The sequence below is a fragment of the Hemiscyllium ocellatum genome, chromosome 9, assembly GCF_020745735.1.
Source record: "Hemiscyllium ocellatum isolate sHemOce1 chromosome 9, sHemOce1.pat.X.cur, whole genome shotgun sequence".
NCBI classification, from domain to species: domain Eukaryota; kingdom Metazoa; phylum Chordata; class Chondrichthyes; order Orectolobiformes; family Hemiscylliidae; genus Hemiscyllium; species Hemiscyllium ocellatum.
The window spans coordinates 28259959-28273735 of record NC_083409.1 but is presented as its reverse complement, the minus strand read 5'-3'; the positions used below and the strand labels follow the sequence as shown (position 1 = coordinate 28273735).

The following is a 13777-nucleotide window of genomic DNA, read 5'->3' as shown; positions in this document are numbered from 1 at the left end:
TTTAGCATAGCCAATTCACCTAACCTGCACATCTTTTTGGATTGTGGGAGAAAATTGGAGCACCCAGAGGAAACCCATGCAGACACGGGGCGAATGCACAAACTCCACACAGATAGTCACCCGAAGCTGGAATTCTTGGTTCTGTGAGGCAGCAGTGCTAACCACTGAGCCACAATGCCCGTTTAATGGTGAAAGACTGCAGAATACTTCATGCATGAATCACAAAAGGTTAGCTTACAGATACTTTGAATGCAAATTGTGTTTATTTTAATTGCAAGATCAGTGAAGTATAAAAATATGTAAAATATGCTACAACTACAGGCCGTAAGTGAGATCACACCAAGGGTGCTGTGTATGGCTTGGTGTGTTTGAGGGGGAATATAATTGCATTGGAAGTAGTTCAGAGTATGTTCGCTAGGCTGACTACTGGGATGAAGAGAATTTGAGGAAAGGTTGAGGCTATACTCACTGGAGTTGAGAAGAATGAGAGGTGATCTGAGTGAAACTCAAAATTCTGAAGAGGTTTGTGCTGACTAAATGCTTTTAATCATAGGAGAATCTAGAATGGGGACCATGCTTTAAAAATAGATGAGGTTTCCCATTTAAGAGCAAGAGGAATACCTTCAGTTTGGTCTAGTCTTACACTACTTTACCATAGAGCACTGGAGCTGGGCTACTGGAATGTATTCATTGCTGAGTGGGTGTATTTTAGATGATCAAGAAAGTTGAGGGTTACCGAGAGGCAGGCAGAAAAGTGGAGTGAAGCCCACACTTGGACCTACTAGCATCTTTATTGGTAGAGCAGTCTTCTCTTGTTCTTCTTTCGTATTCTTTTATTTATTGTTGGTAATGTTACAATGCCCTTTCACATGTGCTGCACAGTCAAGCATATATAATTTGAAATTGTACAGCTTGTTTTCAACTCCAAAACTGATTTTGTTAAGTGGTATTATAGGGATTTTGATGGCTATGCAGGCACCTTAGAAAGCTAAAAGGGTCAATCCTTGCATTTTGTAATTCTAGACATACAAATAACATATCAGTGTTCTGAAGATGAATTACTGCACTCAGCATTTGTGGAAAGCAAGCAGAGTTAACACTATCAGACCTGCTGAGTTTCTTCAGCAATTTCAGTTTTGTTTGATTTCCACCATGCCCATTTCTTTAGTTTAATATAGAAATAATGTATCTTGATACATCTGATGTTCTTAAGACCTACATTGGAACAAAATTGTGGCAGCTGGTGGAATTTAAATTGAATTAATAATTTTAGAAATTGAAAGCCAGTTTTCAAGATCAGTAGTTACTATCATCGATGGTTGTAAAACTCATCTGTCCTTCAGGGAAGGAAATCTGCTATCCTTACTAATCTGGCCTACGTGTAATTCCAGGTCCACAGTAAAATGGTTGACTACTTAACTGCCATAAGCTAGTAGACCACTTGACTCAATATGTGGTTGGGCATTGGCAACAAATGCTAACCTTACCAGTAATGCATCCTATAAAAGAATAAAGGAAAATAAACTGCAGACCAAAGTACCGATTGCTCAGTAGTTAGGGAAGGTTAAGAACCTGAAAACAATTTATGGCATATTCTTCACCATGTTGCAGAGGAAAAGACTGAGTTTAATAAAGTTGTATTCATGCATCTCCTTGTCTGACTTAGCATTAACCCTGGCTTATATGATTTAACGATACCACTCCTATACTTCTGAAACTGATTTGAACTGATTTAGAGCACTTAAAAGGCAAACCAACCTGGGTGTCATATAAAAAATTGTGTCGGTATAATTGGTAATACCATCATCTATGTTTGTATGTAAGGGATGTTGTTCAAGGTGGAAGTGCTGCAGAACAATTAGCTGGATATTTTGTGACTAAATGTGTGCTATGTTGAAGATCTCTTGTACAGTCAGTTCTGCTGTAACACGATTGGTGAATAGGGGAACGCTGCTTCTAAAACGTGAAGTGTATAATGTGTGTTGGCTATAACGCGATATATTGCCAGCATTTTGTTATTTTTATAGCACAGTTTTTATATGTTGTGGGGTCGCACAGGAATACAACTAGTATTATAGAAGAACTGGCTGTAGATGGTATAGGATTTATCAATGAAATATCTTATTTTTGTTTTAATATCAGGAGTAAAGTTAAGAGCCAATTCTACTATCAATATGACTATAAATTGGTCTTTTTTGGTAAGTACTCATGAAAACAAGATTTTACGGCCTTGCATGAACCACTTTAATCTGGCGTTTCTTAATTTGGACAATTGAAAGAATGCTGTCTCATTTTTAATGTAATGCAGTGTTCATTAAAAGTGAATTGTAAAGCTGGGAAATAAGGAGACTAGTGAGTTTTGAGAAGATTTGTAGCTCAGGTTGAGGTTCTGCATGTAGGTTTGTTCGCTGAGCTGGAAGGTTCATTTTCAGATGTTTCGTCACCATAAGAGGTAACCTCATCAGTGCGCGTCTGGATGAAGCACTGGTAGTATGGCCTGCTTTTTATTTGTGTTTAGGTTTCCTTGCATTGGTGATGTCATTTCCTGTTCTTTCTCTCAGAGGATAGTAAATAGGATCCAAGTCAATGTGTTTGTTGATTGAGTTCTGGTTGGAATGCCATGCTTCTAGGAATTCTCACATGTGTTTCTGTTTGGCTTGTCCTAGGATGAAGGTGTTGTCCCAGTCGAAGTGGTGTCCTTCCTCATCGGTATGTAAAGATACTAGTCAGAGTGGATCATGTCTTTTTGTGGCTAGTTGATATTGATGTATCCTGGTGGCTAGTTTTCTGCCTATTTGCCCAATGTAATGTTTGTTAAAGTTATTGCAAGGTATTTTGTAAATGATATAGTTTTGCTTGTTGTCTATATAGAGTCTTTTAAGTTCATTAGCTGCTGCTTTAGCGTATTGGTGGATTACCATGATGCAAAGGGATCTGAATAGTCTGGCAGTCATTTCCAAGATGTTTTTGATGTAGGGGAGAGTGGCTAGGATTGCTGGATGGGTCTTATCTGCTTGTTGCTGAGAAATTGGCGGACTGTGTTCAATAAAGGAGACTGTCAAAGATGGGCATCGTGTTTTAAGCTCAGGAATGTCCAGACGTTTAGTGTAGAAAAACATGCCAATATGCTTTGAAATCTTCCATTTGTTGTAGATAATGTCGTCCTTGGGTACAATAGCACAGGTGATTCCTAAGAATACTCTGTTTAGGTCCAGAAGTAGTTCCACACAAGTTATGCAGTAATGAGAGCTCTTGTGGTGTAATGGTACTGACCTTAACCTATGAGCCAGAAACTGAGTTCAAATCCCACATGCTCCAGAGATGTGTCATAATATCTCTGAACAGATTGATTAGAAAATATCTGGAATTTACAGTAAGTATTAAGGCTGTTATGGTGCAGTGTTAGACCCATGTTTAAGTCCCATCTGCACCAGAGATGTGTAATAATGTCTTTAAGCAGGTTGATTATAAAAACAGTCTGTACTTATTCAGGAGTGTAACACTAAACTATAGCAAGGGAGTGCCCTTTATTACCCATACTATATGTTATTGAGTGCAGATAACTACATCTTTCGCAAGGTGGATTTAAGCACTTAATGGAATCAGATCAGAGTAAATCCATTTAGTGAAGCTTTTTTTTTGCAGTTAGCTAGTCCATGAACAGTGTTAAATATGACCGTGAATTTTGCTTGATTCAGCTCATATGGAACCATGCTTGAGGAAAATAAATGCACCACCTTATTCATATTGGTGGGGTCGTTCAACTATTCTCGGTTGGTTTACTGATGAGACGAATTCTGGGTTAAATATGATTCTCCATTTTTTAGGGCTGAACTTATTTTTACCAAATGGAATCGATTTATTAATTGAGTATCTCTGTGCCTTTCCTGGAGATTTCCCTTTGACTCTTTACCCTGATCAGTGATCTGTCATTAGACCTTCATGTGTCATAGTGAAAGGGCATATCGTCTGTTAATGTGTCCTTATTTTACTGTCTTATGTTTCCCTCTTGAATTGCATGTAGGAGCAGCCTCAATTTTAATGATCAAGGAGATTGAGGGAAAAAGAATATATTAGCTGCTTTCTTTCCTCATAGGTGCTTAAAGGATACTGATATCTTCTTCTTAAAGGATCCTAAACTGTAAGCAGTTGCTGTCCCTGGATTTTCTAGCTTTTTGCCATCTCCAACAAAAAAAGGCAGAAGCCCTTTTTGGCACCTTGAGTTTTCATATGATCATTCAAATGAAGGTGTGTCAAATGACAGGTTGTTTTGAAAGAGAAATTGGATGTGGACATTGCTGGCTCAGCCTACATTTATTGTCCATCCATCATTCCCCTTGAGAAGGTGATGGTGAGCTGCCACTGCCTTAAAGCCATGCAGTCTATGCGGTGTAGGTACATCTTGTGTTGTCAGGAAGGGAGTTCCAGTTTTTAGGTTCAGTGACTGTGAAGGAATGACTGTTATATGTCCAAGTCAAGATGGTGTGTGGATTGGAGGAGAACTTGCAGGTTGTGATGTTCCATTGGATCTACTGCCTTGTCATTTTAGGTGTTAGAATTTTCAGTCCTGGAAAATGCTGTCTGATGAGACTTGTAATTGTGGAATCATTGAGTCATACAGCAAGGAATCGAAAAATGGGGCCCAGGAAGGTCAGGCAGCATCTGAGGAACAGGAGAGTCGACGTTTCTGGCATAAGCCCTTCATCGGTAATGTCGGCAGTGAGGTTGCGGGGGGGGGTGGCGGCGTTGGTGGTGGGGAGAATGCTGAGAGATAAATGGGGGGATGGGGCAGCTGGGTAGGTAATTTGGAAGGTGATAGGGAGAGTGGTGGCGATAGGTCAGAGCGCAGGATGGAGCAGACACCTGGGAGAATTCAAGACGGTGCCAAGTTGGAGGATTGGATCTGGGATGAGGTGGGGGAGGGGAGATGAGGAAACTGGTGAAATCCATGTAGTTGGAGGATCCCAAGGCGGAAGATGAAACGTTCTTCCTCCAGGCATCGGGTGGCTAGGATTTAGTGATGTAAGAGGACCAGGACTTGCATGTCCTTGGTGGAGTGGGAGGGGAAGTTAGAGTGCTCAGCCACAGGGGGTTGCAATTGTTTGGTGTGTGTGCCCCAGAGATGTTCTCTGAAACATTCCGCAAGTTAGCGTCTTGTCTCCCAAATGTAGAAGAGACCATGTTGAGAGCAATGGACACGGTAGATGAGGTATTTGGATGTGCAGGAAAATCTCTGCCAGATGTGGAAGGAACCTTTTAGGCCTTGGATGGTAAGGGGGTTGGTGGCGAGGGAAGGTGCTGGAAAAGGAGGGTGGGTTGGTGGGGGGCATGGACCTAACAAGGGAGTTACAGAGGAATGATCTTTGTGGAATGCTGATAGGGGTGGGCAGAGAAATATATCTCTGGTGTTGGGGTCTGACTAGGTGGTGGAAATGGCAGAGGATGATGCATTGTATCCGGAGATTGGTGGAATGGAAAGTGAAGACCACGGGGATTCTATTCCTGTTGCCATTGGAGGGGTGGGGTGAAAGGGCAGAGGTGCAGAAAGTGGAGGTGGTGTGCTGAAGGGCATATTGACCACGTGGGAGGGGAAATTGTGGTCCTTGAAGTAGGAGGCCATCTGGGGTGTTCTGGAGTGGAATTGCTCCTCCTGGGAGCAACAATGGTGGATGTGGAGGTACTGGGAGTAGGGGATAGTATTTTTACAGTGGGGAGTGGTGGTGGAGGTTGCGTGATGAGGTCTAGTCCAGGTAGCTGTGGGAGTCAGTGGGTGTGAAGTCGATGTCAGTGTTGAATTAGTTGCCGGAAATGGAGAGGTCCAGGAAGGGGAGGGAGGTGTCCGAGGTGGTCCAGGTGAACTTGAGGTGTTTGTGAAGTTGATGAACTGTTCAACTTCCTCATGGGAGCACGAGGTGTCACCAATACAGTCATCAAAGTACTGGAGGAACAGGTGGGAAATAGTGGAACTACGGAAGATGGACTGTTCCATGTATCTGACTAAGTGGCAGGTGAAGCTGGGACCCATGCGGGTGCCCATGGCTCCTCCTTTGGTCTGAGGAAGTGGGAGCATTCGAAGAGGAAGTTGTTGTGGGTGAGGACAAGTTTAGCCAATCGAATGAGTGTGTCGGTGGAGGGGTGCTGGTTGGGTCGACGGGAGAGGAAGAAACAGAGGGCTTGGAGGCCTTTGCCATGATGGATAGACATGTACAGAGACTGGATGTCCATGGTGAAGATAAAGCATTGGGACCCAGGGAAACGAAACTCGTGGAGGGTGTGGGTGGTATCCTGAACATATGTGGGGAGTCCCTAGACCAAGGGTGACCGGACAGTGTCAAGGTATGAAGAGAGAGGTTCAGTGGGGCAGGATAGTGGGAGATGATGGGTCGACTGGGACAATCAATTTTGTGAATTTTGGGTAAGCAAGAATAGGTGGTCACGAATGGCTCCAAGGATGGAACGGGGGATCCAGAAGGAGAACTGTTTCTGGAGGCATTGGATTTGCTGTAGGTAATGGTTGTCCTGGTCAAGTCCAAATTGTGATGGCCTGGATGTAGTCTAGAGTCCATGCAAGATAAATTGGTTGCGTAGGAAAATGCTGAGGAAGGAGATGTGGCTGTAGTAGTGGGCTTGCTTCTGACGTGGTTTAAGAGCTTCCGGGCAGAAGAGATGACCTGGTGGGTGCAGTGTGAGTGAGCGAGAGAGACTCTTTGAGATCTTTGTGGAGGGAGGAGGAGAATTTCTTTGAGATGGGCATCCTTGGAAGAGGCTTCGCAGTAAGGTTATAATGACTTGGAGAAAGTGACCACTAGTTAGGCAGCTTCCGAGGAACAGGAGAGGCAATGTTTTGGACATAAGCCCTTCATCAGAGATGTGACAGAGATAAATAGGAGGGGTTGTGAGGCTAGAGGGAATTTGGCTGGGAAGGTGATAAGTAGATGCAGATGGAGGGGGTGATGGTGATAGGTCAGAATGGAGGGTGGAGCAGATAGATGGGAAGGAAGCTGGACAAGTGGGAGAGTTCAAGAGGGGGGTGCTGAGTTGGAGGATTTGATTTAGGATGAGGTAGCGGGAGGGGAGATGAGGAAACTGGTGAAATCAATGTTGACGCTGTGTGGTTGGAGGGTCCCTTTGTGGAAGATGAGGCATTCTCCCTCCAGGCGTCGTGTGGCTAGGCTTTGGTGGTGAAAGAGGACCAGAACTTGCACGTCCTTGGCGGAGAGGGAGGGGGAGTTGAAATGGTCGACCGCAGGGCAATGGGGTTGTTTGGTCCGTGTGTCCTAGAGATGTTCTCTGAAATGTCTCATGAGTTAGTACCCTGTATCCTCATACAGCAAGGAAACAGACCCTTTATCCAACCCATCCATGCTGACCATGTTTCCCAAACTAGGCTGGTCTCACTTATCTGTGTTTGACCCATATCCCTCTCAACCTTTCGTATTCATGGACCTATGCAAATGTCTTTTAATTGTTGTAACGTTACCTGAATCTGCCACTTCTTTTGGAAATTTATTCCACAGATGAATCACCCTCTGTGTGAAAACGTTGTTCTGCAAGTCCCTTTTAAACTTTTCTCCTCGCACTTTAAAAATATACCCCCTAGTTTTGAACTGCTCCACCTTAGGGAAAGGACCTTTGCTATACATCTTATCTATGCCACTCAGGATTTTATAAACATCCTATATTTTATAAACCCCTCAATGTCCTTATTATGACACGGGAAACCCCTGTGTTAATTGAACCAAACACCTAGAAAAGCTCACCTTGCCTCATAATCTGTTAAAATATGAGTGACAGAGAACTCCCAAATTCTACTATTTAAAGAAAATAATATCAATTTATTCTTTAACTCTAAACGTGAACTTTAAACAACTATTCACAACGCTAAGCCCCTCTTTCTCTTAATTGCTTATTGCCTGCCTCCAACTCTATAACAACATGTTATTCCAATAAGACGCTTAATAAAATTGCATTAACTTAATTTCAAAACCACGTACAGCGGCTGTCGTCTTCAGAGTCTTCTTCCAGCTGAAGATCTCCCTGGGTTGTCGTCTTTCTTTTTACTATGAATGTTTCATATGAAAAGGTACCTTTGACAGAGATTTTCCGAATTTCTTGGATCTGTCTCGATGGCAGTTGCTCTCTCTCCAGTTTTCAAATTGCCTGCATTTTTATATCCCCAACATCGGATAGTTTCATTGGTTCAATATTGGCAAAGGAGAAAGTGAGGACTGCAGATGCTGGAGGCCAGAGTTGAAAAATGTGGTGCGGGAAAAACACAGCAGGCCAGGCAGCATCCGAGGAGCAGGAGAATCGACGTTTCGGGCATAAGCCCTTCAGGACTCAATATTGGCAAAGCAATAAATTCAGACTTGATTGGGTTTTTGTATCCTGGGGCATAATTTAAACTGGTTAACTTTGAACAGTTGTCAAAACAGCAACCTACTCTGGTATCCATTTGACAGTCAAATATTACATATTTTCAATTTTCCAGTACACTCTGAAGCTGCCATCTAGTCATATCACAGGTGCTTATAAGCTCTCAGTCCAGAATGGCATTCATTTTCTCTTAAAGGTACAGTACATGCTTTGAACTTCATAACAGTTCTACACTCCACTGAAAAATGTCCCAACCTATCTATCCTTGAGAAAGTGTATAAGCTATGAGCAGGTAGGGAAAGAGTTAAGTATTGGGTTGTGTAACAAAGGCTCAGCTAGCATGACTTTGACCAGATAAGAACTTACAGTAAACAATGATGTGTTAGAGGCCAGGGTAGTGGGTTAACGAGGTGAAAAAGCATTCATTATGCAAATTCAGTTAAACAAGATGAAAAACATTCATTATGTGAAACCAGTTAAGGTTACGAACATTCATTGTATAACACCAGATGGCTTAAACTCTACTATGGACATTCGCTGATTGTAGCAGTCACCCAATCAATATGAATGTTGCCTTATCCGGATGCTACTCCCTGTAAGTGACTATATAATTGAGTATGAATCTGCTGTTTTAGAGAAGATTGAGAACTTATGTCCCTGTACATGTGTGCAATCATTCTCTCTCCCTCCAGGGCCCGGAATAAAGATGAAGGAAGTAAAACTATACTGTCTCTCTGAACGTTTTGCTTTAACTGAGACAGGAACGGGATGGCATCCTTTTAACTCCAAACCTCTAGTCCTGGCACTATTATGGTAATTATTTTCTGAATGCTCTCCAATTTAATAATTTCATATAGCAGGTAATAGACCTCTAATCTGAAAAACAGCCCTCCTCCAATGCCCTCTGTCTCATTATGTCAAACCAAAGGTATCCAACTGGCTAGCTATCCCTGAATCTTATGTGATCTAACTTTACTAATTCTTCCACCATGTGGAACCTTGTCAAAGGCTTTACTAAAGTCTGTGTAAACGACTTCAACTGCTCTGCCCTCATCAACCCTTTTGGTTTTGTCCTTAAAATCAAGTTTGTGCAATGCGATTTCCCATGCACAAAGCCATGCTGACTATTCATAATCAGTCCTTGCCACTCCAAATGCATGTAAATTTTATCTCTCGGAATCCCGTTCAACAACTACTATTGATGTCAGCCATCCTACAGCCTTTCTTAAATTAATGCACACATTAGCCACCTTCCAGACCTCTGGATGATGTAAATATCTTTGTTCAGGGCCATCCATTTCCTTCCCTAACTTCCCACACCATTCTGGGCTACACTTGATCAAGTCCCGGAGATTTATTCACCTTTGTTTTTTAAGATCTTCAAAACCACCTCTACTGTAATGTGGACTATTTTCAAGACATCAATATTTATTTCCCTGAGGTCTCTAACCTTCAAGTCTGTTTTCACTGTAAAACTGACATGAAATATTCGTTTAGTATCCCATCTCCTGTGGTTCTACATGTAGAAGACCTCGTTGATCTTTGCGGAGCATATTCTCTGTCTAATTGCTATTTTGCTCTTAATGTTCTTTTATAATCTCTTTGGATTATTCTTAACCTTACCTGCCAAGGCTATCTCATATCCCTTTATTTTCCTTCCTGATTTCTCTATTAAGAATGCCCCACTCCCTCTTGTACTCTTTAAGAGATTCACTTGATCTCAATTGTCTATATCTAACATATGCCTCTGTATTCTTGACTACAGCCTCAATATCTTTATGCATCTGTTGTTCCCTACTCTTACCAGCTTTTCCCTTTTTTGTAACAGGAGCACAATGAGCTCTCATTGTCTCATTTTTGAAAGCCTGCCACTTGCTAATCGTCCCTTTACCTGCACACAGTCTACTGTAGTCAACTTTTAAAAGTTCTGTCTCATGCCATCAAAGTTTGTCTTATTTCAAATAATAAACTACTTTTATTCAAGGCCTATCCTTTTCCATAACTATGTAAAAATTAATATAATTTTGATCACCTAGTCCCAAAATGCACTCCCACGAATACTTCAGTCACTTGCCCTATCTTATTTCCGCAGAGAAGGTCAAGTTTTGCTCCATCTCTAATAAGTACAGTTACCTATTACTACAGCAGTATGCCAGTGGAGGAAGGAATGAACATTTAAGGTGGTTGATGAGAGCAAATTAATGTTGTTTTGTTGTGTGCAATTGAGATTCTTGAGTATTGTTGGAACTGCAGTCATCCATGAAAGTGGAGAGTATTCTATCACGCTCTTCCCTTGTTTTGTAGATGGCCTTTGGGAAGGTGAGCTATTTACAGCAGAATTATCAGTCTCGATGATGGGGGTGAATATTATTTACCACTGATTAGGCCAAGACTCAATGTTGTTGAGGTTTTGCTACATATAGACACCGACTACTTACTGTCAGAAGAGTTGTGATTGGTACTGAACTTTGTGTAATCACTAGCGAGCATCTCTTTTTCTGACTTTGATGGAAGAAAGATAATTGAAGAAGCACCTGGACTGAAATGTTGGTGTTGGTGAATTGTGTTTCAGCTCGTGAGGCATTGACGCCAGTAATGAGTAGTCCAGTGGACTGGACTTCACTTGAGCTGTGTTTGGACCAGTGTCCTACCACATCGAATGTCCTTATTACTTAATGAAGGGTAACGGGTGGTTTGATTGATGCACATAAGACTTTGAAGAGTCTTGACAAGGTAAATGTGAAGAGGATGTTTTATTTTATGGGAGAACCTAGAACTTGGGATCACTGTTAAGAATAAAGGGTCTCCTATTTGAACAGACATGAGATTAATATTTTTCTCAGAAGACTGTGTACCTTTGAAACTGTCTTGCTGATGCAGTGGTGTAAACATAATCTTTGAATATTTTTAAGGAAGAGTTAAATAGATTTTTGCTAAGGAAGGTGCTGAAAGGTTATTAAGGATAGGTGGAAATTGAATTTCAGTTCCAATCAATGATCTTATTGATTGGCGAATCAATTCCAGGAGCTGAATGCTCCATTTCTGCTTTTTGCTCAAATGTTTGTTTCATTGAGGAAAGGATGGTTGTGAAATCTTCCTCTGTTAGTGCTGAATTGTCCACTACGATTCATGGATAGATGGACAGAACAGGAATGCAAAGCTTTGATCTAAAATGTTGGTAATAATCTGTCTTATTGTTTGTTGTTTGGCATGCAGCAAGTCTTATATTGTATCTTTACCAGCATAGATTCTGCTAAATGGCAAAGATACCAAGACCAGAAAGCAGCTCATAAAAGATGCTAAGAAGGATTATTAAAAGAAATTTGTCAGGGACATCAAAATCAATAAGGAGCAATTTTACGGTTACATGAAAGGAAAGTGGGTGGTCAGGAGCAGTATTGGTTCACTAATGACCGAAATTGGCATTTTGTCAATGATCATGGGAAAATGGCAGACATGTTGAATGTTACTTTGCCTTCGTATTCGCAGAAGAAAAGCAGGATAGATTGCTTGAAGTCCTGAGGAAACTTAGTGGATTGGGAGCAGGGACTGAATTAAAATTTAGCTTCCTTTCCTCATTACCAATATATTAATGGAATTAAAGAGTGACAAATCCCTGGAACTTAATGGTTTTCATTGGAGGATGTTAAAGGACATAGGGTAGCATGTTATAGATGTCCTAACTATGATCTTTCAGAGTTCCTTAGGAATGTCCCTCTGGACTGGAAAAGTACACATCACTCTGCATTTTAAGAAGGGCGAAAGATGAAAGCCAGTTAGCTTAATATCTTTGGTGGGGAAGTTGTTGGAGTCTATAATCAAGGACGGAGTAACTGAGCACCTTGAAAATTTTTATTTAATCAAGGAGTGCCAGCATGGATTTATGATAGATAGGTCATGCCTGACAAATCTCATGGAATTCTTTGAAGAATTGACTGAGGTAGTGGACAGACGAAGACCTATGGGTGTTATTTATGTGGATTTCTAGAAGGCACTTGATGATGTTCCACTCACATAGGCTGTTAACTAAGGTAGAAGCTCATGGAATTGAGTGCAAATTACTACTGACGTGGCAGGAAACTGAGTGGCAGCTGACAGAAAGTAGGGTACTGGGTAGGTACACAAATTGGCAGAATGTGACCAATGATGTCCTACATGGATCTGTGTCAGTGTCTCAATTATTCATACTACTTATTTATGACTTGGATAATGGCATAGGAAGTCATGTATCTAGATTTGCTAACCATGCAAAGTTAGGCAGCATTCTAGACCGTGTACGTGGTAGCATAAAGTTATATAGGGCTATTGATAGACTAAGTGAATGAGAAAAACTGTGGCAGATGGAGTTCAAAATAAATGTGAAGTTATTCATTTTGATCTGAAAAAGGGTAGATTGGAATACTTTCTAGATGATATGAAGTGCAGTGCAAGTCCAAACAGACTTGGGTGTCGAAGTGCATAATCTTTAAAATGTCAGAGGCAAATACAGGCTGTAGTCAACAAAGCAAATGAAATGATGGTCTTTATGTTTAGTGGACTGGAGTACAAGGGTGCAGATGTTATGCTGTAGCTTTTCAAAACCCTGGTCAGACCCAACTTGGACTATTATGAGCAATTCTGCAGACCACAACTGAGAGTATATTGACCTTGGAGGGCATATATCATAGGTTTACAAGAATGATACCTGGACTTAAGGAGTTAAGTTATGAGGAGCGATTATATAAATTAGGCCTGTTTTCTTTACAATTTAGAGGGTTGAAGAATGATCTGATGGAAGTCTTCAAGATATTAACAAGAAGAGACGGTCGATAAAGATAAACTATTTCATTGGTTGAGGATTCTAGAACTAGGGGCATAGTCTGAAAATTGGGGCCAGATCCTTTCAGGAGATAGTCAAAAAATGTGATGCTGGAAAAGCACAGCCAGTCAGGCAGCATTTGAGGAGCTCCTGAGCATCATTCGGAAGAGATATTAAGAAGCACTTCCACATACAAAGAGTGGTAGATGTTTGTAACTCTCTTTGACAGATAACAGTGGATGCTCAATCAGCTGTTAATTTTATATCTGAGATAGATACATTTTTGTAAAGCAAAGGTATTAAGGGATTTGAACCAAAGACATATGGAGTTAAGCCACAAATCTGTTATCTTCTAATTGAAGGGTGGAACAGACTCAAGGGGCTGAATAGCCTACTCCTGTTCTTATGTTCCTATATTCCTCAGCTGAGAGGGGATGGTAGTTAGTAATCAGCCAGAGGTTTCTTTGCCTATCTTTGACCTGATGCCATGAGAATTTTGAAGCTTCCCAGCATCTAGCAAATGGAAATATGGACTTAAAGAAACAAGCATTACAGGGTAGCTATTTGGATATCAATAACCGGAATAAGACAGAAAGGGACAGA

General features: G+C 41.3%; 1 protein-coding gene across 5 annotated transcripts in view; it reads left to right on the top strand.

Moving 5' to 3' along the window:
- The window catches only part of fam20b (FAM20B glycosaminoglycan xylosylkinase), a 161036-nt gene that overhangs the window by 25278 nt on the left and 121981 nt on the right, over positions 1-13777 (top strand). For 2 of the 5 annotated variants that reach the window (XM_060829662.1, XM_060829657.1), the window contains exons 3-4: positions 2143-2198; positions 2667-2709. The exons of 1 other annotated variant lie outside the window; for it this stretch is intronic. The gene's annotated coding sequence lies outside the window, so the exon portion shown is untranslated. Of the gene's footprint in view, positions 1-2142; positions 2199-2666; positions 2710-9068; positions 9190-13777 lie in introns of all 5 variants that reach the window. 2 more of the 5 variants (XM_060829659.1, XM_060829660.1) reach the window with 2 other exon arrangements.